The 26,273-nt window shown below is 35.6% G+C and overlaps 1 long non-coding RNA gene across 2 annotated transcripts; it reads left to right on the top strand.

Moving 5' to 3' along the window:
* Positions 1-1,298: 1,298 nt before the first annotated feature.
* Positions 1,299-13,219, top strand: LOC125689102 (uncharacterized). 2 transcript variants are annotated; one of them, XR_007375042.1, is made up of 8 exons: positions 1,299-1,354; positions 1,944-2,087; positions 4,002-4,072; positions 7,087-7,258; positions 7,998-8,171; positions 9,629-9,789; positions 9,991-10,080; positions 10,655-13,219. It is a non-coding gene; the product is annotated as an uncharacterized LOC125689102 (long non-coding RNA). The 2 variants fall into 2 exon arrangements; XR_007375041.1 differs by having other exon boundaries at positions 9,629-9,673.
* Positions 13,220-26,273: the final 13,054 nt, after the last annotated feature.

The following is a 26,273-nucleotide window of genomic DNA, read 5'->3' on the forward strand; positions in this document are numbered from 1 at the left end:
GGGAAAATTTTCCCTCCATGAAACTTTCAACTTGAAGTACTGTCCTGGAGCTACAAGTTGTCCTCAGACAAAGGGGAATTAAAGCTCTTCTACACTCATTTCAAATAATTGATTATTAATTGGGCCATGAAGAGAGAACAAAAGGACTGCATGAGAATGAGAGCATTTATACATCACTGCATTTTTAAATATTTTATCATAATTGTCTACTGGAGCTTGAACATCAGTTCTGCCAGGTGAATGCCCTTCTGTTCTACTTTGTGAGGGATCAAGTCTGCTTTGATACTTTTTGTGTCTACTTGACTAGAAAGATTAGAGATAAAAAATATAATAATATTGAAAATATATAAGGAAGTGCTTTTCCTGAAAGACTGTGAATATTCAATATTCCTGCTGCATCACTTCTATAGTTTCTTACCTCCTGATCTCCTTAAGTGACAGTAACTGTGTTTCCAGCCCTCCTCTTTTTTCTCTATCTTCTAGTGCAAGAAAAGAAGCTGTAACATCTCCTAAGTTTAACACACTCAAGAACATATAGCTCAGGATGGACAAAAGAAAGAAAAAATAATTCAGATAGCTGCTGTGTTTGTTGTTGTTGCTTTTTTTCCCAACAAAATTGTTATTTCATCTACAATTGGAAATTTCTATATTATATTTGAGACTTACTTACTACCTTTACAATACTTAAATAATATCAGGGATCCCTCACATGTGCACATGTGAATAGATAGTGATGTCAGTATTTTTGTAAGTTCATGGCAAATCTTGTTCCACATAACTGTAAAGAATCTTTTTACTTTACTTGTTATTTGTCCATGAGGGGAGCTCTATTAAGGAGCTCAGTGATGGAGGACAGAGGTCTGTTTCTTTTTTTCACAGAAATCTTTTCACAGACTGATGCAGAAATCAGTCTTTCAGGAGAGAAAAGTGGGAGATGAGGGTTAAAGAGTCTTTGTGGCAGTGAAAAAAGATCTCAGCCTCTTGTTCTCCTATATAAGAGGGCATCTTTCCCTGGCACTAGGAGATAGAGAGGGGTAGAATCTGTAGGAGCTTATTTGAAGGCACAGACGAGCTGTCATCCATGAGGTGACAAAGATTACCAGTAATGGAGCTAAGGTCCTGTATGGTAACTGTTGAGTACAGCCTGAACAACTGATTGATTACCTGGGGAAAGGACCTGGTCATCCCTGGGAGCACAGGTGAAGGCAATTCAGCTGTGTGACTGGAAGGGGTGGAGCCTGGCTGCACCTCTCTTAGACCTCATTTAAGGGCTGACTGCAACTGGGGAAGGATTTCTGGTTGGAGTTCACTCTCTTGTAGAGTTTTGCTTCTGAGATGTGATCTTCAGAGATGGGTGAGTGCATTTTTTTTTTTCTTGGACCAGCATTCCATTCATGCTAGTCTCTTTGCTCCTGTGCTCCTGTATCACCCTTCCACCATGTTAACCTTTCTGATCGCTATATATTCTCAGCAGAAAGTAGTAAAAGGCAACAAGGTGGAAAGTTGTAATACAGAGAAAGAGGTGCTACCATGAAATAAAAAATGGAAAATGTGTGTCTTTTGCATACTGAAGGAAGCTTGTAAATTTGCACTGAAATTGGAAGTGGGCTACTTCTTGGCTTTGTGACAATGCTGAACTAAACCAGCACTGGTAATTGTCATTTCAGTTATTTTGACAGCTGTCATTTCTCTTTAAAATGGGAGGCTACAGTTCTCCAAGCTGTCATTGGTGATTGTCATCTGTAACAAGCACATGCTTTTCCCTCAAGATTTTCTCAGCAAAGCTTTAACGCTGCTACAGTGTACTCACTTCTTCTACACTTGTTGATGTTCATTTTTACATTTATTACTTTTTTTTTTTTTTTTTTTTTTTTTTTTGGGGGGGGGGTGGTGGGTTGCTTGTTTGTTTTGTATTAAAGTTTTTTGTTTTTTTTTTTTATCAGTTGCATTTTCTGTGGGAAATCTGCCTCTTTCTTATGCAAGGCGAGAAAGGCAGTGGGAAGTGGCTTCTCACATACTGTCCTTCTTCAGAGGCATGCTCTAGACTTTATGAGACTAGAATGACATTTAACCTATTCTTCAAGCAAGTAAGTGATATGAATTTCAAGAACTCATATCATATCTCTATGTTGTCCATATCTATGGAAGGGAGAACTGAGTTGGAGATAAGGTGAAAGCCAATATTTGTGAAACTGAGTCACAAACTTTGACATGTTATCTATCAATCTAGGAACATCTTTATTTTGATAAATACACTAAATATACCAAAATATATTAATATATCTTCAGCAAAGATTTAGCATATGTATAAACTGTTGTAATCCTTCTCCTAAATTGTAAAACATAATTACTGAATGATAGTTCATTAGCTCACTGTCTCTATTTTATAAATCAAAGACAAGTTTTTAAAACAAGTATTTTTACTTTAGTAGTTTTCAGATGTATTTGTGATTTAAGGTTAACTAAAATAAAAAAAAAAATTTAAAATATGAAAAATATCCAAAACTGCATCGATTCAACACAGACAAAAACAGTGTGCATATACAACAACAGTAACTCTTTCTGTGTTTTCAGCTTTTAAGGTCTGAAGGCAGATATTTCACATTTTGAATGTCACTGTCTTGCCAGCAGCTCTTTAGACTACAACTTCACAATTATGATGAACTATTTCATGTCTACTGCCTCTAGCTGAATTCTCTTTTTTTTTCTTCTCAATTCCCTAGCTCCATTCTCTCAGCTAAATAACACAATTTACCCAGAGTATTTTAATTCTGGACACAAAAATGTAGATATCGGTTCTTTTAGTCCAGTATTTCCTATTAAATAGTACTATTTAAGGGAATTCTAAAGGAAATAATGATTCTTAAGACAATGTATAATATAGTGCTTACGTACTACCATATTTTAATACATTTGGCACACAAAACTTTTTTTTTTTAAAAAAAAAGAACTCCTCCCCCGCCCCCCCCCCCCCCCCCACCCAAAAAAAAAGAAAAACATAGAAGGAAAGCATTTTTAACTGCTGTAATTTCTATTAACTATGTTAAACTATGTCAGTTAATTCTATTAACTATTGCCTACTTTTTCCTTGAATCTATGTGATTTTCTGAACGAACTGGGAATTGAAGTATGACTGCATATGACAGAAAGATTTAATCATTATAAGACAATCCAGACTTGGTGACTTCTAGTCTTGATACTGATCTTGTTCAACCTCCTTGTGTTTGTCTCCTGACCTTTTCAAGAGAAAGCATTTTACTTAGATATTAAGATTCCTGGATATAAAGTACTGCAGAACGTTGAAAAGAGTGATGCAGCACACATCTTTCTTCATAGTATTTCTCAATTATTTCTTTGGATACATGTGCATACATTAAAGGCCCTTCTAAACCTGCATATAAATTCTTATATACATTCAAAGGAAACCAAACCTGTCAAATCAACTTTGAGAGATGGGAAAGGAGATCATTAATTTTTGCTTGAATCAAAAAATAAATTTCACATTAATGGCACAGTAACTTGAAATTGAGAAATTAAAATTGAGTTATAGATTTCAAAATTGCCACAAAATTCATTTAGTACATGAATAATTTTGATTAATATGTTTGTGAGCTATTTCTCAGGCTTTTATGTATAAACACTTTAGCCAAACTATTCCCATGGGAATAGTTATTAGTTGTCTCTGAGTGTGAAACTAACTCTGCAGCTTAACAGGAAACTGTTACACTATTCAGATGTGTTAAATCTTCCTGTTTTGTTTTGTTTTGTTTTTATTTTGTGAAGCATAAATCTGGAAATAAAGGAGACTATTTCATTTTTAGTAGCATAGTAAAAATCTTTTAGAAAATAGTTTACGAAAACACATTAAAGAACTTAAGAGACCAAAGCTGTAGCTGGCTGGGCATACATTCATATCTTAGTACCAGCTTTGAACAACTACACTGGATATCAAATCCCAAATGATAAATGAGTCTTATGATGTTGACCTTGTCTCATCACAGGCTTTACCACAGGAAGGTGATGGCAGCCTGCATGAGGCAGGAAGTTTCTGCTGTTGGGTTGGAGCCATCAGGTGAGGATGCATCCTGACTTGATATACAGCTGAAATTATACTGCTTTTTTCAGAAGCAGTCCAGAAAACAGCCACAATCCTAATTGATTTAGAATTACCAAGAGGGACTGCCAAAAGATCTGGTAGATTTTAAGAAGAAGATAGTCAGTTTATGGTCTGGGTTGATCTGTGGTGGACAGGGATATGATTATTAAGTCTGAGAAGCCTGGTAAGAAAGGGGACCTTCACTGAGGATCTTGTTCTTAATTAGCTTCCAGTCCAAAGTCTTTCCAAGTCTTCCCCAGTGAAGTTGTTGTTGAACTTTTCCAGTGGGATTGAAATCCTTGCAACTGGTTTGATGTGAAGTTCTGAATATAAGCAACTTCCTACATTTATTACATGCTTTATTTCTGATAAATCGCAGGGCTATACTGAGACAAGCATTATGCTATCTACTGTAAGAAACTGATTTGCTAACTCTGGTCTTGCTGAGACATATAAACAGACCACACACTGAACTGCAAAACATGAACTGCTGGCTGATAATCAGATAAGTTATAAGCCTTTGTAGTAAAAAAAAAAAAAAAAAAAAAAAAAAAAAAAAAAAAAAAAAAAATACATGCTCCAACCACTGTGTTTAGGAATTCTATACAGCTTTAACAAAATAACTAGTTGGAAATAAAAACACTATTCAAATTGGTAGAGCAGATTTTGGAGAAGTAGCATTGGTTTTCCTGACAAACTCTGTCAACGTTTTCTACCTGAAATGCAATTCAGCAGTTTAAGTCAGTTTATTGTTGAGCCCTTCATATTTTAATTCTACAAGCAAAGTCAGTTCAACGTACAGCTGAAAAGCTTGACATGTTAAATTTAAATACTCTCTTAATTACATGTGACTCTAGGGAGTCTCCTGGGGGAATAAAGGCAGAAAAATTGAATAAATCTTAAAGTAAGGCAGTACAGGCTCAGATGATGGCCAGGACACAGGTGGAACTTCATGGAACTTTTATCTGCAGCTGATGGATACCTGGAGAAAACCCAGAGGTCAAGAGGGAGGTAGGCTTATAACTACCTACATTTAAATGACAACTGTCAATAATTTCTCTCAGGTAACAATCTTACTTAAATGGAGGACAGGAATGATGGTGGACTCTGCATTAGTGGAAAGCCATTAATTAGGCATTTTGAGCCTTCAGTTCACCTGAGAAAATCCAGTACAAATCTGTTCCTTTGTAAGAAGCAAAATATTCAGTTCTTCAAAAGATTATGAACTTCTGTGAATCATCTGTTTTCCCTTTCCTGTTTAGCCTTAGAAATATTTGTTAGAAAAAGATCTTCAGAGTTACAGTAATGACATGAATGGTATTAAGATTTTTTTTTTCTGACAATTAACTGATCTGATTCTGATGAAATTTTCGTTTCCTCACTTGCAAGACTTGAGTTCCAGTTTACTTTAGGCATACTGTACTTCAGTTTTAGAAACTCAGTTCATTAAACTTGTTTAAGATTGTAACATAAGAGCAATACATTTAATGGAGCATAGAATGTCTCTGTGTTATAGCATAATCAGGGTCATTTCTGTAAACTGGATTGCTTAAACAATGTTGTACCTAATGTGGACAAGGCCTCATTATAGAAGTTGTTTATGCTTTTGAAATATTCTACAGCCTGCTGCCTTCATTTTAAAATATTCTGCTATTAGAACAAGAAAGGAGTAAATCATGTTGATAATTTTTGCCATATATTTTTACGTGGATGTGAAACTACTCTTGTGGTAACTACTGAACATTTTCTTTTGATCATATGTATTATCCTCTGAGCATCTCCTAGCTGGTTTCACTTAATATTCTGTTCTGAAAAATATATTTCAAGATCACATTATTGAATGGCCAAATAACAACTCCACTTAATATAAGGCTGCAACTTCATATAGGATTTCAATACATGACCATTAGCTGCTGGGGAGCTGGTAGCAGTAACAAGACAATGTTAAGGAAGCTGGGATTCTCTATTTTATGGCTAATGTACCATGAGTGGTAGCTACAAGAATTTAGTGAGAACTGCAGAGGATACTTTTATCTTACAGGCTTGGTAAGTTTGTTGCCATTGCATGAGATGGTAGATCAAAGCAGTTGGCCTTCTGAGCTGCAAGGGCACATGGTTGGATCACATTCAGCTTCCCATCCATCACTACCCCCAAGACCTTTTTGGAAGACATCTTCCAGCTTGTACTGATAGTGGGGGTTGCCAGGTGTAAGACCTTGCACTTGGATTTCTTGAACCTCATGAATTTCATCTGTGCCTACTGCTTGAACCTAAGTATATCTGGATGGCATCATGTCCCTTGGGTGTGCTGACCACACCACACAGCTTGGCGTCATTTATAAACCTGCTGAAGTGCACTCCATCCCCCCGTTGATGTCACTGATAAAGATGGGAAGGTGGTGCTGCCTCTTGGGCTGTGTTTACAGAGGACCTTTTTATTGCAGCTGTATTGTGGCAGCCTAAGATACTGCTGCCTGCACCTCCTTGCACCTGCTTTGTCACCAATATTCCCTGCCTCCTCAAATCTGTCAACAGAACTGCATATGTTGTTGATATAGCCTCATTCTGTCAAAGCAATCTGTGTAAATCTAAATGCTTTCAAGAGGAAGATTGATACTTTTTTTTCCTATTTGACAGAAATGTTATAGAAAGATGCACGTATGATGATGCCAGCAGACCTGAGAGGACAATAATCACCAGTGGGGAAAGTGGGGATAATTTGCTGAAGGAGATAGTGCTTTAACTTCTCAGACAAAGCTTAGACTCCTTAGTACAGTGCATCAGATGCTGCCTTTTACACCTTATGTTTCTTGCAGATTAATAATTTTGTTTGTCAACCCTTCCTCGCAGTTTTTGCCCTTCAAAAAAATAGTACCATAGCAAAATGAATTGTCCAGCATTGATTGTACACTTTATAATTGCAGACAGTATTACAGCTTTGAATCAATCTAATAGAAGTTTACACCAGTCTTTTCCTTACCTCTCCTTAGCATCATCTGCTTCAAAAACTTCCATGTATATGATTTGGCCCTAAGCATCTAAAGATGGATTGACCTATCATGGGAACAAATGAGACGTGAGAGAGAATAAAATCCATGTGAGGATGTTCTGCATTCTCTAGAGTTCCAGCTGTTCAGCCCTCAAATTCCCTCCTTGCTTGAGGTAATAACACAAAAATCAAGAAGAATTAATTAAGAGCTAAACTTAAGCTTTTAATGATGTCACTTCTTGACTGCATTCCCTACTGTTTTTATTTGAAGTATGCCTTATCTTTCAGTGTCAGACACTGAAATGATATTGAAGGCAGAGGAATTCAAGTCAGAGTAGAGAAACTATGGATTTGCTTTATAGTTTGAATTTGGGTATGTAGGAAGTCTGTTACTTGTGTGTTTTTTATTGGTTTAGTATGTGTTTTTTAAATTATTATTATTATTTTCATTTTGTTCTAATATTTAGCTGTAGTACAGACAGCTTGAATAATTACAATGATCAAACTCTGGAGGATACCACCCATCTACTTCTAGTCCTCAAAACAGAGCATTTTAATGGGGGAGAAAAAGCTTTCTTGATATGTCAAATGCTGTCAGTTTTCTGTGCGAAGTGAGAACTAAGGCTTTACAGGTTAAATCAATATGAAGAAATTACAAAGAGCTTTGGAGTCAAGAGCAAAGTTAGACAATCTTCTCAAAGCATAGCTTTGATTTAAATAAATCAATTAACGTTTCATCCCATGCTTAATTTTAAAAGGCTGAAATGCAAATAATTGCATGATGTTACCTTATTTGTTTTTAATATATTAATCAAAACTCTTGTCTTCAATAAGTGCGATAGCTGATACTTTTTCATGTATACATGTATTTACATAAATGTAAGAATACTTCTTGTGTTCATCTTTTTTCAGACTGAAAGCACCTGAAAAACAGTATTTTAATCTTGTCTGCACCTCATGAGTTTCACTGAATCAACTCAGAAATCACCCTCCTCAAAAAGCACTTAGAGGTGACTGAATCACTCTCCAGAAGGAAATCCCCATTGACTGCACAGAGGCTGTTCCACCCACAGACCTTTCACTTAGGTGACAAAGAAATGTTTTAAATTCCCTTCTTAAGATGAAGCTGTTACCTAAATTTAAATTTGGAGTAATTTCTTGTAACATAAGTATTTTAGTGGAAGTAAATTTCAGTTCCTGTAGTGACTATGGTATACCTGCAGAGTATTGGAATAAGGGTGTATGACCTTTCAGGTCTACAAGTTGTTTCCTATTCTTTCAGTTCCTGATGGAGTTTGGTCTTTTAGAGATCATTTTGAGAAACTGTACTGGTGCCACTAAGCAACCCAATTGCTATTTCCAGGCAGTCAATGATTAAGTGGCTTAAGATAGATATGAATTTGTCATAAAAAGTTACTCCAGTCTGATATTAATTTCACTGACAGCCTGCAGATTAGGTTCACTAAGATACTATTTGAAATGTGTTACTTAACTGTCATGAGAAGCAAATGCACCATAAATACAGGTTTAAGTAAAGCATAGTATACTGAGAATTCACTCACTCAATTTACTAGATAAACATCCACTGAACCTATAATTAGATAGCTATTTGAAAGCTTCTGAATTATCTGCATTTCTATTTGAATTTATTGACAATGACTTTCCATTGTCAGTGTCATTTCAGTTATTTTACTGCTTAGTTTTTTCCTTGTTTCCCCAATTCAAAACCCAGATTAAAAGAGTAATTGTGTTTCTCAGCATCTTTGAAAAGGGAGGAAACTTCTGATACTACTACTTCTTGGAGCAATCAGAGTGAATATATGGTGGGTGAATTGCAGAGCTTTCATCTCTTTACTGCCTGAATGGGCTGAATATTTGCTGCGTTTGTACACTGCTAGTATTTAGAGGCAGAGGAAAGCAAGACGCTTTTCATACAGTAATTAAACAGATTAATTTATCACAGAACAAAGCACATTAGGAGGGATCAGACTCCAGATGCTTAGTCTTATAAGAAAACTGCTCTAAGGTGGGGAGACATAACAGCCTCATGGCTTGTACAAAGCTTTGTCAACTCCTTCCCGTGACAGAAACAATGTTCAAAACTTGAAAAGACTCTTCTGCTGTAGAGTGGATGTGTGACTAGAAGTCTTCTCTGGTTATTAATGACTCAAATAATAATAATCAGATTTGAATAATTTGACTCAGTCCTAGAATTTAGAGAATGTCCTCAAACCGTCAGATTATTTAAAATACATAGATTTTAATTAATTTTGGAATCCCTGGTCACTTCATTTATCACAATAGAAAACACAGTGCATATGTTATAAATAGAAAAATGTTATTTTTCATGTTAAAGAAAAAGTTTTTGTTAGGTATTTGTATGTGTATATGCAATTTAATATGTATCTACATATATGAAGGCTGTTCTGAAGGTAATTCCTCCTATTTTACTTTGTTGGCCTATGATGTCAGAGGTGGATGTCTGTGGTATGGCAATAGAGGTTCCCAACAATAACCTATTACGTGCTGTTGATGTTTGACAGATGGCAGAAGAGGGACTGACTGACAGAACGATGTCTGACATGGAAGTATGTATGAAGGAAAAATTTGTTACTGAATTCTTCTATGCAGAAAAAAATTGCACCCACTGTCATCACCAATGCTTGCTGAATGTTTATGGTGGCCAAACAGTGAATGTGAGGAGGTGGGTGGTGTTTTCCAGCAATGGTGACAGTAGGTTACCTTTGCTGGTACAGATTGTTATGGGCATGGCATGCAGGCTCTTGTTCATCACTGGTGAAAATGCTTAGGTAATGGTGAGGGCTATTGAAACATAGTTGAAAAATAGTGTTTTGCAGTAGGTAATATGCTCTATTGAGTAGTGTTATTGTGCTCTCTGTTGTAGTTTCCATGAACATAAATAGGAAGAATTGATTCTAGAGTGACATACATATATGAAGCCCAATACAATTTCCATTCATTAAATGTGGCCCAGGTAAGCCAAAAGGTTGAATGTTCATGAATTATTCCTTGCTGTTAAAGTTTGTTAACACATTTCTATGGAACAAAATTACTGCTGTCATGTACTATTTTCTCTAACAAAAACACATCTTTAAATGAGAAAAAACTGGTTTTATCCTTCATCAAAAACAAGCAAATATTCAGCACATGCTTTGGAACTTGTCTCCTCTGCCTATAACTGTAAGAAAGGGTTATTGCTTAAATGGCAATATTTGCTGTTGTCCCTCCTATCTACGCACTTATTTGTGTATGCAGTTGTGGCTCAGCTGGAGATGAACATTTCAGTAACGTATCCTTGTTTAGTGCTACCAGCAACTCAGAATACTTTGTGGTACTGGCCTATGCAAGAGCAATGGTCTGACTGTGACAATAGCATAGACAAGCTGTTGGCAGCAGGCATAAATTCTTCTGTGTAGGGAGGCCCATGGAACTGCATGAAGCAATAGCTGTAGTCTGCTTATATGAGTATCACATAGGATGGAATATGAAATATTATTGAGTATTGTGAAAGAGTGAAGTGCTGCTGATGCTAACCTTCTGATTTTTAGGAAGCAGACTTCCTATGATGAGGTCCGTGATATCCTTTTCTCATTATCAGGGGAACAGAAATTGTAATTATCTGAGCATTGCTTCCTCTTCTTTTGCAAGCAGGCAAGGGTATCATTTTATATTTATTCATATGCTGGTTAGTTCTGTCTCAGATGGGCTTCCTAAGTAAAGCACTAAGTGGCTTCCTACATGTTGTTGGGTGAAATTCTACCTTTATTTTTTTAATATTCTTGTATGTTAAGAGCAATAAAAATTTCTGCCAAACAATAGCCTGTTTTGAAGATAATGTTATAACAGTTAAATAATTTTAAAGAATTGCATATTAAATGGCTTAGTAAAAATCATTATAAAACAAACCACAGAGTAAGAATTGCCTGTATCTACTTATTTGAAAAATGAGAAGACAAGTTTTGTTTCTGTTGTGTTGATCCCTTTGCTTTGAATGAATAATTGGGTGTATCTATGAATAAATATGTAGCCAACATTATGGAACAAGATTTTTGGCACTTGTGATTTACTGAAGAATTTTTGAAGTTGCTTTAGCAGCTCCACCTCAGTCCTGTCCTGAGACCATGTGAGAAGAGGACAGCTGTGTGAAAAACAACACCTTCAGTAAAAACTTCATAAGTTCATGACTGACAACAGGACTGAAGTTCACGGATTAATTCAGAAACTACTTCAAAACTTGCCCTCAAGATACAGGAGAAGAGTGAAATAGTTTGAGTTAACATTTTCTGTTATACTGCCTACAGATGCCCTAAAGCAATTTAATATGTTAAAATGAGCCAGAAATTGGAAGTTAAAGTGAAGACCATGTACTAGCAGGCTGGTAGATTTCTTTCTCTCTCATTTTTGGCTATTTTGATAAGTAAAATTGCTTAACTTATTACACTTGTTACACATGTGCTCTTTATAACACTTTAATAGGTAGAACAGAACAGAAGCATACTAATTCTCCAAAATTTTCGTATTTAAATGGCACTCTGATCTTATTTATACATTTTTTAAAAAAAAATCTTTCATCATAGATTTAAAATCCCCTCCTCTTGTTTAGAATTATTTCATGATTCAGGAAAAGAGTATCACATTGTTCTACCTTCACAATCCTTACTTTTATCACCAAGACAGATTTGTTTCATAAAATATCATTCCTTTTTTATGGACTGCTTTCATATTAACTAATATTAGCTAATACTAACTGCTTCCTTTTCACAGATCAGAAATAGTTACATTTTTGTTTTCAAACTGACAGATGCTTTTCCCAAAACACATTCAGAAAGCGATGTTTGTTTTCCCTGTAAGATAAGCCTCATATGTTGAAACAAAATAGATATTCTCATAGTTTCCCAGCTTGTTACTAGCTTCTCTAATCTGTCCTTTTTTTTTTTTTCTAATCTTCATTAAACTGATAAAAGTTTTGAAAACCAGGTGCTATATTAATTGTCAGTTGACTCTATGATCTAATTCTTCTTACTAAACAAAACCCAAAAAACCTATGTTGTTGTTAATTTATTTGTAGGAAACATGGGATTTGATGGTGTGAACCACTGAAGGGGAAAGGTCGAATAGTCTCCTTACTGAAGGACTGTTTCAACTTGATAGTCCTAGTAAAGAGTTTATATCAGAAATCTTGTTGTTCTGTTTACACTGTATGAAGCCATGGACTAGCTTAGTGGTTTGTTTGTGGTAGTCAGCTCTTTGGACAGAAATTCATGTACAAAATCTTTTTCTTTTAACTTGAAGAAAAGTAGCAAATGAAGAATTAGAGACTACAGATTACTGAAGTTAATACTTGGAGATTTTACCTGATCTGTTTTTATCCAGCTCAATGTATATGTTTTTAAATATGAATGGAAGAATAAGCTTGTATTCTTTACTCCATTTTCTGCTTGTACTGAAAATTAGTTTCATGAGTGATCTTAATAACCATTATAGATTGTAGGATTAGAAATAATGAAGGAAAATTCTGTTTTTAGTAGCTCTAATATATGCATTTTCAGTTTAGCAAAGCACTACATAGGCCTAAAAAAGTTATCTCTTATTTGAAAAACATTTTCCAAAAAAACCCTCTATAGTGTTTTCAGATTATTTAGTTGCATTTGTATATTATGCTCTTACTGCTCACTTACTGTTATTTCAATCCTAATTCATTAAAAACACCTGGAGTAAAATCCAATATAGCAGAAACAGCACTCAAGGAATAACTTATTTACTCGCTTATGACTGGAGTACAGTTTTTGAATTCTCAACAGGTGAAATCACTATCCTTGGCAGGTATGTTGATGACCTTACATAAAGTGTGCTTTGAGCAGTGCTAGGCTGTCTTTCATGTGTGCCTACAGCTGAAACTATCCCTGTAGGTATGCTTCAGTCACTGCCTTCTCTGTCAAACAGAGCCCAAGGCTCACTCAGTAGCTACAGGAAATGTTACATATAGATGAATTTCCAGAGAGTTCAGGAAAATGCACTGTGACTTATGTTTGCTGGATACTAAAGTTTCTACGACACGCAAAACAAAAAGTGCAACTATGGATTTAACAGTGAAAATTCACTCTGGCTCTTTAGTCTAGATCTCCTGCTTGTTTTCCACCGCCAGCTGTAAATGATTTCCATTAAAATGACATTCTCCAAAGCAGGTGGTCTAATTTGTTTCCTTTTGGGCAAGTATTTTATTCTATGCACAAAACATGATATGAATAGTATTTCAGGAAGATGAAACAAGGAGGCATAACATTCTAATTGGTATTATTGCAGTTTAGTAGTTATTTGAGTTTCCTGTGTGTAAGAAGAGTTTGTCAGGGGAGGGGCATTAGCTGGAGCTGCAGGTGAGATGTGTTGTTAATGTCACTAGAGAGCTACAATTCCTACTCAAATGGCTCTCTATCATTTTATTGCACAGGCTTTTATTTCTTATTTCTGGAAAATAAATTGAGAAGACTACTAAGTGCTTACATGCAGTGGAGCACGTTCTGTATTTAGCACCTCGGTTGCTTTTCTAAGAGAAGTGGTTTGACATTATAGTTCAGCTTCTAATTAAAGAAATTTTTCATACCCAAAGCAAATGCACTGTCCTGTGAAGATAAAAGTATCACTAAGCACTGAATGTTGCAAACTCCACTGGCAGAAATCTTAAGAGCACAATGGCAATTGCACTGTAGCAGAGACTGGTAAAACTTGGGAATGAAAGAAGTAAATATCCTTCTTGAGATCACATCTGACTTTCTGTATCATTTTGGGCACAGGTCCATTGTGTCCTTGATTTCTTTCTTCACAAGGAGCTGCGGTACTTTTCTGACTGCAGAATGTATTTACAAAACAAGGCTGTTTGGCAGAGTGTATGGTGCTATGCAGTTCTGTTATGTGCCAGTTTAGGGATGAGTCTGATTAGATTATTTCAGACCAGCTCATGCGAAAGAACTATATAAGGCAAGTGTGACTGATATTGCTTGAACCAGAACTAACCTGACCAAAAGCAGTATTTATTTCTAAGTAAATGGATGTCTATTATAGTAAAAGATAAAATTATGGTGTGGTGGTATTCAAATCAGATGCAAGCAGAGTAATTGCCAAATTAGCATTACACAAGAATGAACAAGAAAACAATCTGTATATCTAGTAAACACTGTGCTCTTTTCTTTCTCTAATTCAAAGTAATGTTTTCATTTTAACCTCCTTAGCTATAATTGAGTATAAGAAGGCAAATTACTTAAAATTCAGAATATACCAGATTGTTCCACCAAAGACCTCAACTCATGGCATTTCCACAACACTTTTTTAGCAATAACAGAAGCATGAAAGCTCAGGCTATGCAATTCTATGGAAAGGTAAGTAATGCTCATTCTCACTGTATCTACACCTGCCTGTAGCATGAAAATTTCTTTTGTCTTTTTAATGAATCTTTTAAACCTTTTTTTATTTCTTCTTTTTGTGTGAAGATACCTGACAAACTTTTTTTTAGTCTGTCCTACATCTGTGGACTTACTGAATTGATATATATGGCATCCTATAAGGGAATGATTTATCAGATCAGGTGTTTCCAATTGTCATTATGAAGAGCATTGTGTTTGATATGATGCAGGAGAGCTTAATCATTTTGATTGACAGCCATCTTTTAGCACACAGTGGAGGAGGCTTTTGGATCTGTGAGGAATATAAAATTAGGATGGGGTTTTGCAGAGTTTATATCACCCAGTATTGCTTTGTTTCATAATTCAGGAGCTATCCTAATATGCTGTTAAAATTTACAGACTGAAATATCTAAATTAATCCTCCTCCCCTATTCATTTTAGAGAGGACATATGCTGCAATAACAAAAAGAAACTAGCATTTATATAAAGGCACAATTCACTGTTCAGTAAAGCACAAAGCAATATCCGCACTCCTAATTTATGATAAAAAAAATTTTTGTTTTAAACAGTACATGTAAATATTGGTGACCTCTAATTTCGAGTGCATTGGAGACCCTATAATTTCCAGGTGACTTTCACTCAATTTTTTCAGTAAGCTCAGAGTGTCCTTTAAGTTAACTGTTAAGAAATCTTTGCAATCATGCAGATAAGGAGGCTTGATGCTTGTCCTGAGAATAACAAAACATCTACAGTAAAAAAAGAATCACATAATTTTTCACTAGGATGATTTGTATTGCAAACAGGATTTGCTAACTTATATTGGTTTAAGATAGTAACTAATTAATATGATCAAAGGTAGCTGTGTGTGTGTGTGTGTGTGTGTGTGTGTGTGTGTGTGTTTCATAGAATCACAGAGTTGGCATGGCTGGAAAAGACCTCTAAGACCATCGAGTCTGTCAACCCATCTCCACCATGTCCAATAAGCCATATTCCTTTTTGCCACATCTACAGGTTTCTTGAAAATCCCCAAGGATGGTTACTCCACCCTGGGCAGCTTGTTACAATAAAGTACCGCATTTTCAGAAAATAACTTTTTCCTTATTATTTAATCCAAACTTTTTCCAGCACAGCTTGAGACCACTACCTCTCATTCCAATGGTATTGTGTGGGAGAAGAGGCCAACCCCCACTTACCACAACCTCCTTTCAGGTTGTTGTAGAGAGCTATAAGGTCTCCCTTGAGTTTCCTCTTTTCTACACTGAAAAATTCAAGTTACCTCAGCTGTTTCCTGTAAGACTTGTGCTCCAGATCCCTCGCAGCTTCACTGCCCTTTTCTGGACATACTAGGGTCTAAATGTGTTTTCTGTGGCAAGGGGTCCAAAGCTGAATGCACTACCAGATGTACAGCCTCAGCAGTGCTAAGTACTGGGAGACAATCGCTTCCTTTTTTCAAAGTCTGTCCTCCAAAGCCCAAGTTTTGCTGGCCCTCCTCCAGTCTCTAGCAATAACAGGGAACTCTATCATTTTGTGGTTGCTATGCCACAACTTCTAGCCACCATGTTACCCACCAGTCCTTCTCTGTTTGTAAACAGCAGGCCTAAGGGGGTGTTTTCACTGATAGGTTCTCTTACCAGCTGTTTCAGGAAGTTATTTTCCACATACTCCAGGAACTTCCTGTTTGTTTGTTTTTAAGTAAGCACTTTAAGGCTAATTAAGTGAGATAGATTGGCCCACAGAACATCTGTGGTTTGAACCACATAATCACTGAAGTTGGAAAAGGCCTCCAAGATCATTTATGTCAACAGTCCACCTACCACCGATATAAATGTATTTATAAATATAATATGTCAGTTTGCACACACCATATTGGCCCCAGACTCAGATTTTATTCTGTCCTCACAGCACAGCTTAGCTAACTGAGAAAAATATATACTTTGTATGGAATGATAAGTGATTTCATTATTTCAGTTTTAAGATCATTTAGGAAGTACAAGTTGAAGAATACTATTTTTAGCCTAAGCAATTTAGATTTTTTCATAATGTCTACTGCTATGTTTTGCTATAGTTTTCAAAAGTAATTCTTAAGTAATTCCAATTTATGTTGCAGGTTTGGTTTTTTTTGTACCTCCCACATCTTCTGGTATTTACACTATGTTTGAATATTTGTTTCTCCTGATAGTGATGATCCCTTTTTTCATTTCATTCTTACTATGCTCTCTCTCTTCACCTTTTTTAAAATACCAGTAACCACTTTACTTAATATATGTTTAACTCTCATAATCCTTTTGTGTTAATTCTCACTCCATCACTTCTTTCTGACTATCTGAGATAATCTCTGTGAGCTCTCCATTTTTTCTTCAATTTATGCAGGAATAGCACAATCTAGGTAAGGCTGGACTAGAAATGTTACCTCCTTGCTTTATCTTATGATGGCTCTGTAGAAGATTGCATTGACCTTTTTTGCTTGCTTAATTTAACATAAGCTTGCAGAGGTTTATACTGCCAGTTAACATTGATCATGGATCGTGCCACAACAGAAATGGAGAAATTTGAAAGGCTTCACATGTTTTTAACAGGAAAGATGATAGGAACACTACTTGATTTTGTTAAATATTAAGTCAGCTTGTTTTAGATTTCTTAATATGGGAAAGCTGTGCTAAATCTCTGTTATTCCTTTTAGTATCATGCTTTTGCCTTTTACTACTCTTAATACATCCATACATATTGCCTGGGGTATGTTCCTATTCTGTATTGCTTTCATGAGAATTATTTGTATTATATTTATTTCTAGAACAAAAGAAATAGCCAAATGCGTAGAAATGCCAAATGCCCCTTCTCCTTTGACCTTTCTCCTATAGCACTGAAGAACAAGTTTATTTCTTATTAAAAAGGATAAATAATCAACAGTCATTAAAACCAAGAAATATGTCTTGCCGAGTGAATTATGTACACAGCATATTTCACATTTAGAATAGCCAGGATTTCAAAATGAAGCATTCTCCAAACAGGCCACTGCTTACTTTTTTCAAAAGCATGTCTGAAGTTTGGAACCTGAATTAAAAATTGCATTGCTCTCTATCACTGTGAAATAGTAGTCAGAGAAGTGTTCAGAACAGAGACAGACCTTGGTATCTATCAACTCATAGGACAGTGTGTGAGTCAACAGATTACTAAAGGGCATTTTCCTTTTACTGAAACTGCTCAGGGATTCATTTTTAACACCTGAACTCTCAAAAATTAATGTAGTTAGTACATGTCAAAGAGAGTTTGGGAAACCAAAGTGTCCAGTATTAGCAGAATAGCAGTACTATTTTTAAATTTATAAGCATGTTTCAGAATGCTGGTTATGCCAGCAAAATTTAATTTAATCTTAGATGTATACAGTTCTAGCAAGCACAATATTCTCTGAACCAAACACGGAATTCTGAAGTCATTTAGTTAGGGAAAACTAACCAACCAATCAACTAGCAAACAACTTCTCTTCTTAGATGAAGAGATAATTTCCTTTCTCTAACTTGTTTATTTTTTATTAACGGTGAGACTGACAATATCATGAGTAATTAATGAACTAGCATATTGACTTAGCCATCAGAAATTTGATGTAGCCCAGGATCACTTTTTGTACAAATAGCAATTGACTAAAATCTGACAGAAATCTCTGGAAGACAATAATTTTTCTCAGGTGGTCTACTACAGAGAAGTTTATATTCCAGAGTTCTGAAAGATAGACTTGACAAAGATACAGAAGCTACAGAAATTCTCTATCCCTTTCATTCTTGCTCAGGTGGTACAATGAAGTACAAAGCTTTGACATGATTACAAATGATGGAAATAATTACATCAGTGGTAACTGGGGTCATTGGACCAGGGATAGAATAAAGGAAAGATAAGACAGATAGGCAAGAGGAGAGAAGAGAATCACAAACTTGAACATTTTATATGGTTGTAGGGAAGCACCAAATAAGATGTAATACTTTTTAGAGATACATAAACATACTGTACATCAAATAATATTTCTTTTTTCTTTCTAGTTCCCACCCCTACCTCTCTGAATTTTGTAACTATGTCATGCTGCTTCTCTGCTATCTTTTTCTTTTTTTCCTCCTCTATTCCATTATTTGTAAGTGAATGAAATGCCCTGTAGTGCATGAACAAGTTTTGCTTATGGCAAATTTGAAAGATGTGTGCAATGCAGCAAATTAAAACCCAAACTAACTTAAGCATTGCCTCTGCTCCACTCATTTTTTCTTGGCTTTGAGATTACAAAACATCATTCACTCTCCAGATGAAAAGCAGACTTAGAATAATGCAGGCAATATGCAGAATAGCAAGTTCTGCTGAAACGTGGAACACCATATGAAATAATAATGAATGCAATATTCTGCAGATAATATTTTGATGGAAATAGGCACAGTCAAGTTATCCATTGTAGATGAACACGAATGAATCATCAGAATGTTCTAATTCTGCCAGAACAGTAAAAGAAAGAGATAAATATTTTAAAGATATTAGCTACTTTAAATAAGTGCAAATCATTAATAGAGTTGTTAAATGGTCAAGTTTATGTTTTATAGGTCTTGCCTAGTTCCCTTCAAGGGAAATATGCTTTGGAAGAAACTACTGAAAACAAATACTTCAAATTTTGCCATGTACAATTTGCTTTAATTAAAATGCAGTGTAGGTAGGTAAGTATAAGAAATAAAGAAAGAGAGAGGAAAAGGAAAGGGAAGGGAAAGTATTTAACATGAAATCTCACCATCTAAGTTAATATTACTACAGGTATGGAGCTTAGTAAACGACAACACTGATGCAGGGTTCAAATAGAGATCATTAACTTTTAGTTTGAAATGAAGATCTGAAATTCAAAATTCAAGTGTGCAAAACCAAAATTCAACGCTAGCATAAAATCCAGGAAAATGTGAAATACCAAGTCTGTGACAGCCATTTATCAGTTCATATGTACGTCTGTGGCAAGAGGTTACATAAAAGGTTCCTATTATCCTCTTTGGAAATTAGCAAGAAGTATTGTCTGCAACTCATTTTCAAATAAGCTGTAAAATGAAAGCTAATCAGTGTCTGCCAATGATGAGTATAATTTTGAAGGGTAATTATAATCACTGACTATTTTCTTTGAGATATTAGTTTGCAAATAGTTGTGGTCTGGCACACACTCAAGGTAATGTTCTGATTGTTTGGCTGTTGAGAATTCAGACCCATTACCAGTGAGCTGCAGTGAAGCTCTGAGAGCAGTATAGGGTTTTGCAGCACAACAGGAGATTTCCATAGAGCGCAAGATGCACTTCTACCATCTGAAATGTCTGCGTGGGTGTTTGTCTCTTGGTTCATTGCTTCACCAGCCACTGTGTCTAATTGGGAATTACTTTTCATTCTGCATTTCTTCTATGTTCTCCTCCTCCTCTACTTGCATAAGCGCAAGGCTAGAGGCAGAAACTTCTGAAATCACCTAAGCTAAAACCATGCCCTATGCTAGTGGTGCAAGAGCAATGCCTCTTAGCTGTTACAGTCAGAGGGGAGATTTCCAGATATTTATCATATTTGGGTTCCTTCAATGATTTGTAATCATGTATATATATATATGTATATATATATGCAACATACAAAACACAGCAAATACTCCCATTTTCATTCAGTGAACATTGGAGTTTTCTGGTATTTGTTTACTCCTCTCCCCTCCTCTTTTCTCCAAATTCCTGTGAAAACAGATCCATCATTGGGCAGCAGCATTCAGAACTGGGAACTAATGAACCAGAAGCAGGCTGGGGTTTTGCAGTAAATGATGTGTGACCTGCACTATTTGATAACAGCAACTCCCAACAGAGCACTTATCTCCACCTCTGAAGATCTGAGTGGGAGGTTATTGTAGCAAACTGTTTACACTGAAATGAATGCTGAATGTGCACACATCAGAGTGATCAGTGACTCCCATAGATATCTAGGTTGTGTTTCAGGTTGTTTTTTGTTACAAAGTTTTTAACTTCTCCCCAAGACAGAAGGATGATACTGGCATATTTGTTTGTTTACTAGTCTGTTCTTTCAAAGCTTACCTAAGACTTTTAGTACTTTAAGGACTCTTTTTTTCAGTAAGTAGGTGTCCAAAGCTGTTTGAAATGTGGGTCCAACTAGTTCACAAGGAGAGATAAAAATCATCCAAATCCATAATCTCTTGGAAAACTGTCTACTTGTATTTTGTCAGCCCCTTGAATACAGAGGCTGTAAGTTAAAGACAGCTGATAGACAGCCTCGATCAATCTCTAACTGTTCCTACACTTGTGCAAAGAAGAATGACATCTAATTTGAGATGTTTGATTTATCTGTATAATTTCAGTATAAATAGACTGAAAACTGTTGTTTTTTTTTTTTAAACTTACAACAGAGAATGTACAAGGAAAGTTTAAATAAAGATTTCCAGTTATGTTTTTTTGAGGCCACCTGATGAGCACGCTGTATCACAAAGCTACAACAGATAGTAAGCTATTAACAGATATTAATAGATACTAAGATTTTAAGGTATAGTGCAGTCATAGTGTTTTCAGATTCAAAGTTTGCTCATGGTGAGACAAGTATAAGCTGTGTTTTGCACAATTCAAATATCTGCACAGCTGGGATTTAGTGTGGTCACCCAGAAAAGTAGGAATGCATGCATAGGCAGAATCTTTGCAAGATATTTGGCTAGGGACCCTTTGCTTGGAGAGCATTCTTTGTTTTAACTTCTCTGTGATATAGCTCCAATTTCTCACATATACAAACTGCCAGTGATTTTAGGCTTGTTACAGGACTTTGTGATGTAGTGTAATACATATGAGAAATAATGAAAAAAATTTTGAAATGCATAAATCTTCTCACAAGGAAACTAAACTAAGTGTGTATTGCAAGCTTTAATTCTGACTTTATAATTTGTTCAAATGCTTTACTTATGAAGCTCTTGAATAAAACCCAAAAGAAAAATGAATTTGTAAATGTTATTATTTATTTTTCCTGTCAAATTTTTTATTTATCTGAAATGTGACCGGCAGGTCAAGGGAGGTTATTCTACCCCTTTACTCTGCTCTCGTGAGCCCCCCAACTGGATTATTGTGTTCAGTTCTGAGGACCCCAGCACAAGAATGACATTGAGATGTTTGGAGCGCATTGAGAGGAGGACCATGAAGATGATCAGAAGGCTGGAGTACCTCCCTATGGGATCTTATAGCAGCCTGCCAGTACCTGAAGGCCTACGGAAAAGTTGGGGAAGGGATGTTTTATGAGGCGCAGGTAGCAACAGACAAGGGGAAATGGTTTTAAACTGAAAGAGAGTAGGTTTAGACTAGATATTAAGAAGCGGTTGTTTACTGTGAGGACTGTGAAACACTGGAACAAGTTGCTCAGAGAGATTGTGAATGCTTCTCCCCCTCCTGGAGGTGGAGGGCTTTGGGCAACCTGGTCTAGTGGAGAATGTCCTTGTCTATAGCAGAGGGGTTGGAACTAGATGAACTTAAAAGTCCCTCCCAACCCAAGCCATTCTATGATTCTATGATACTAATTAATGTTTGCAGATTTGTGAGTAGAGGAGAATTCAAAATTCTTATCTTGTTGGCCTTGTCTCTGAAGTCAATGAATCATTCCAGTGCATCCATAAATAATTATCTTGGGTCACAGAAACATTGAATGCACATGATCTCTTATACATATAGAATCAGAAAATCATAGAAATGGTAGAATTAGAAAGGACATTTAAATATCATCTAGTTCAGCTTCCATGAAATGAACAGGGACATCTACAGGTAGACCAGGTTGCCTGATCCAGCCTAGCCATGAAAGTCTCCAGGGACAGGGCATCCACCACATCTCTGAGCAACCTATTCCAGTGCCTCACCATCCTTTTTGTATAAGAGTTTTTCCTTATATCTAGCCTTAAATCTACCCTCTTCAAGCATGACATCTTTTCCCCTTTTTCTCTCACAACTGACCTTGCTAAAGAGTCTGCAACCTTCTTTCCTGTAGCTCTACTTTAGACATTGTAAGGCTGCTATCATGTCACCTCAGAGCCTTCTCTTCTCCAGGTTGAACAGCCCCAGCTCTCTCAGCCTGTCCTTATAGGAGAGGTGTTCCATCCCTTGGATCATTTTTGTAGTCCTCTTCTGGATGCACTCCAGCAGGTCTATGTCTCTCTTGTACTGAGGACTCCACATTTGGATGCAACATTCCAGATGAAGCCTCATAATCGCTCTAGCAGAATGGAGGGGCAAGTTCACCTCTCTCAACCTGCTGGCCACACTTCTCTTGAAGGTGCAGGTAAAGTTTTTTCAATTTGTTCTGCCACTTCGTTTTGGAAGTATAGCTTTCTTACTTTTATCAAAATGGTTAATGTTTACTTAAATTTTACAGAAGGTGACGTGATTTCTTGTCCACGTGCATCCAATAGAAAAATATTTTCATAGATCGTTTTACAAACAAATTTGAGGGAGAGAATAATATGAATTATGTGCTATTTGTAGTTTTCTTATCCATAAGTTTCTCCTAAAATCATATATTTAAGGTGTAGTGGATACTCCCATACACCAGTGCTTTGTTTTGTAATGCTCCCTTTTTGCTGTTTCAGCCATGGAATAATAAGTGCTTATGTTTGATGCTACAAAATTCATTTTCAGAGCTGAAACAGTGCTGAAGATGTAAGAAGGCATTGTTATCCTTACATTACAAATGAACAAAAGGAAAAAAATAACAAAAAAAGAGATGACATGACCTGACAAGAAACACATGAAAAAAACATTGCAAGGTTTGTAGATCTCTCTCATATAGAGATATGACTCCTCCATTGCATCTGCCCAAAAATCACTGAATAAAGAACAACAAGATAAAATGGAATGTTCTATGCTTGCATGTCTAAAATATATAAGGAGAATGGAATAATAGCTACAGTTGATAAGTGAAATAAAAAAAAAAAATCATTTTTTCTAGACATACTGGAATGAAAATTACATTTTCCTTGTTTAGCAGATATTTAAAAAGAGCAACCTTTCCAGTCATGTACCATATTATCAAAGGAAGCACTGTAAGGAAACTGCTGAATCATGGCCTGAACCTCTTTTTGACCACCTGAGGCAAGCAATGAGTCAGCCGCAGGAACACAGGTGAAGGCAACTCACCTGTGCTGCAGGAAGGGGTGGAGCCTGGGTCCACTGCTCCTAGACCTATTTAAGAGCTGACTACGAGTAGGGAAAGATTTCTTCTGGGGATCCACTTGACTGGGGTATCTCAAGTGAGCACAGGATGCGGGTGAGTGTCTCTATTTTTTTCTGTTTCCTGTAGCAACTATGTAGCCAAGCTCTCTGCTATACTATAATGCCTGTGTATTCATTGATTGTACAAAGTATATACATGTATTTGAAAACAGACAGGTGTTATGAAATAATTAAAGGCAGGAATGTATCTTGAAGGCTTAATGAAAGTGAGAAGCAGTGGAAAGCTCAAATTATAATTTTTGCATGGAATCAGCAGTATATTCAAACTCTCAGTCAAAAAGCAATTGGGTCTCAGAATGACTTTTCTAAGTGGATGTCCAGTGGATTTTCTTAAGGGGATAAGCTAACCAAGACCAAGAACCAGCCAACATTCACCCTCTTTCTGATGGCAGTCCAGAAAAGTCATACCATTCCCACCACTGCAGCATCTTATTTGTAATTAAATTAATTAATTGGTGTAGAAAATGATAGTCCTCTTCTTGGAAAGCGTAGGCAGGGATGAAGTCACAGACAGTTTAAATTGAGTACAAAAGTCAATGTAATATCTTGTATCACTTAATGTCATTCAGATAGTCACCATCTCTTTTATTGGGCCCTGTATCATGTTCATTCTTAATTGCATATTCCAGCTTTCTAGGTTTGAAGCTGGGAATATTGAGGGGGAAAAAAAAAAGAGAAAGGGAGTGAAAGAAGCTAACTACAGATTATGGACTGTTACTACAGCACAATAAACTATATCATTTAACGTGAGAAAAACTTTTAAAAAATCTACCCCAGAGAGGGGTAAAGATACAACTGTTTGAACATTAAAAATAAATTACTTAAATCAGAATGAGTAAAACTTAATCTAGCGCTGTCTAATTTATAAGTTAGTGAATTTGGAATTTCATATTAGATCTTGGGATACCAACTCCTGAAACTCCACCAGAGCAAAAGCCAAATCAAGATTGAAAAATCTTAATGAATTAAAAAAAATGACTATAGGAAAAAATCCTCTGTCATCTTAGAAAAATCTTGTAGTATGGCATAGAAGAATGTGATGACCATATTTTAGCACTCCTAGGTCTGTGCTACCGAAAGCAATTATTTTCTCTTTCTTCCTTTTCCTTGAGGCTATCCTGTTAAACTAGAGCTTAACATCGTCTCAGAGTTTATACTACCTATTTCCAAAATCGTTTTCTCATTAGCTATAGATGTACAGCTAACTAAATTAAGACGGATTCTTACTATAAGAGGATATATTGAAGAAAATTAATTTCATTAAAAAAATGCCATTGTATGCACTTTGTATCTAAGGAAACAGACCAGGGTCAATTATCTGTTGTTTAACTTGCTTGCTGTAGCGTTAGTATTCTTATGAATTTTAAAAGGATGATGCTTTTTAAAATGTCAGAACAGTAACATTTGTTATTCCATCATTCACAAATATAACTTGCTTCACAGCTTTCCAAGTGGGAAAATTACCCATGTGTTAAACCTTTTTTTTGTTTGTTTGTTAGTCTTCCAATTCTGCCCACAGTCTGTCTGGATTCATCTCTCATACCAACCTAAATATAGTAATGCCCTAATAGTGAGGATTCATATCCCTTCTTCTCTTGCTTTTATAACTAGTGTTATCTTCAATAATATGCTTTTCTCTTTTTTACTGCAGTAAAATTATTTGTATTTGGTAACATTATGCATCTAAACATACAGTTCTTTTGCAAGCTGTTAGAAATTAATGTTTAATATTTTTCCATCTCACCATATTAAAAAGAAAAAATCAACAAATTAAAGTAAATACAATCAAGTTTCTATATTTTCTGTCCTGGGAAAATTAATCAGATCTTATATGAACTTGACCGAAGTGAATGTACACTGTATATCAAAAACATTTCTGTACTGAAACATACATTTCAGAAGAAGACAAACATTTTGTAATCAAGCTTTTCAGCCTGATTCAATGGCTGGTAATTTGTTAGAAATCTGAACTGAAACTGAACTTAGACAGTTTTTTTTTTTTCTATCACATGAGAAAAGACTTGCGAGTCTTAAAGAAAAACACATTACTCGTAAGCTTCAACGACTTAATAGACAGTGATTAGCTTTCAGGCTAATTATTATTAAACAAATCTTTGTGAATGTGAAATTTTGGAAAAAAAATGTTAAAATTTCAATCCACATATTGAAGTAACTTTTCTGATTTCCTGATAAAGAGAAAACATGTGTAAGACATATAAACAGAAGTTATTAACTTACAGTTACATTATGGCTATGTATATGTGAAAAAGAATATGTGAAAAAAACCAAATATGTAATGTGGAAATGGATTAAGATGATAACTGTGGTAAAAGTAACTCAGTTTTCAGCAATTTTTTCTTCATGTGAGTTGATATATTCATTTTATTTTCTAGAGATTCATGAATAATATATATGACAAATGGTTAACATCCACTATGTATACATATTTTGTTACCATTTTACAGCTTCATTTCTTGATATTATTTTCTGAGAAAAAATAAGTAAATCATTTAATTAGATTTCTAAGC

Source organism: Lagopus muta, chromosome 2, assembly GCF_023343835.1.
Source record: "Lagopus muta isolate bLagMut1 chromosome 2, bLagMut1 primary, whole genome shotgun sequence".
In the NCBI taxonomy this organism is placed as follows: Eukaryota; Metazoa; Chordata; class Aves; order Galliformes; family Phasianidae; genus Lagopus; species Lagopus muta.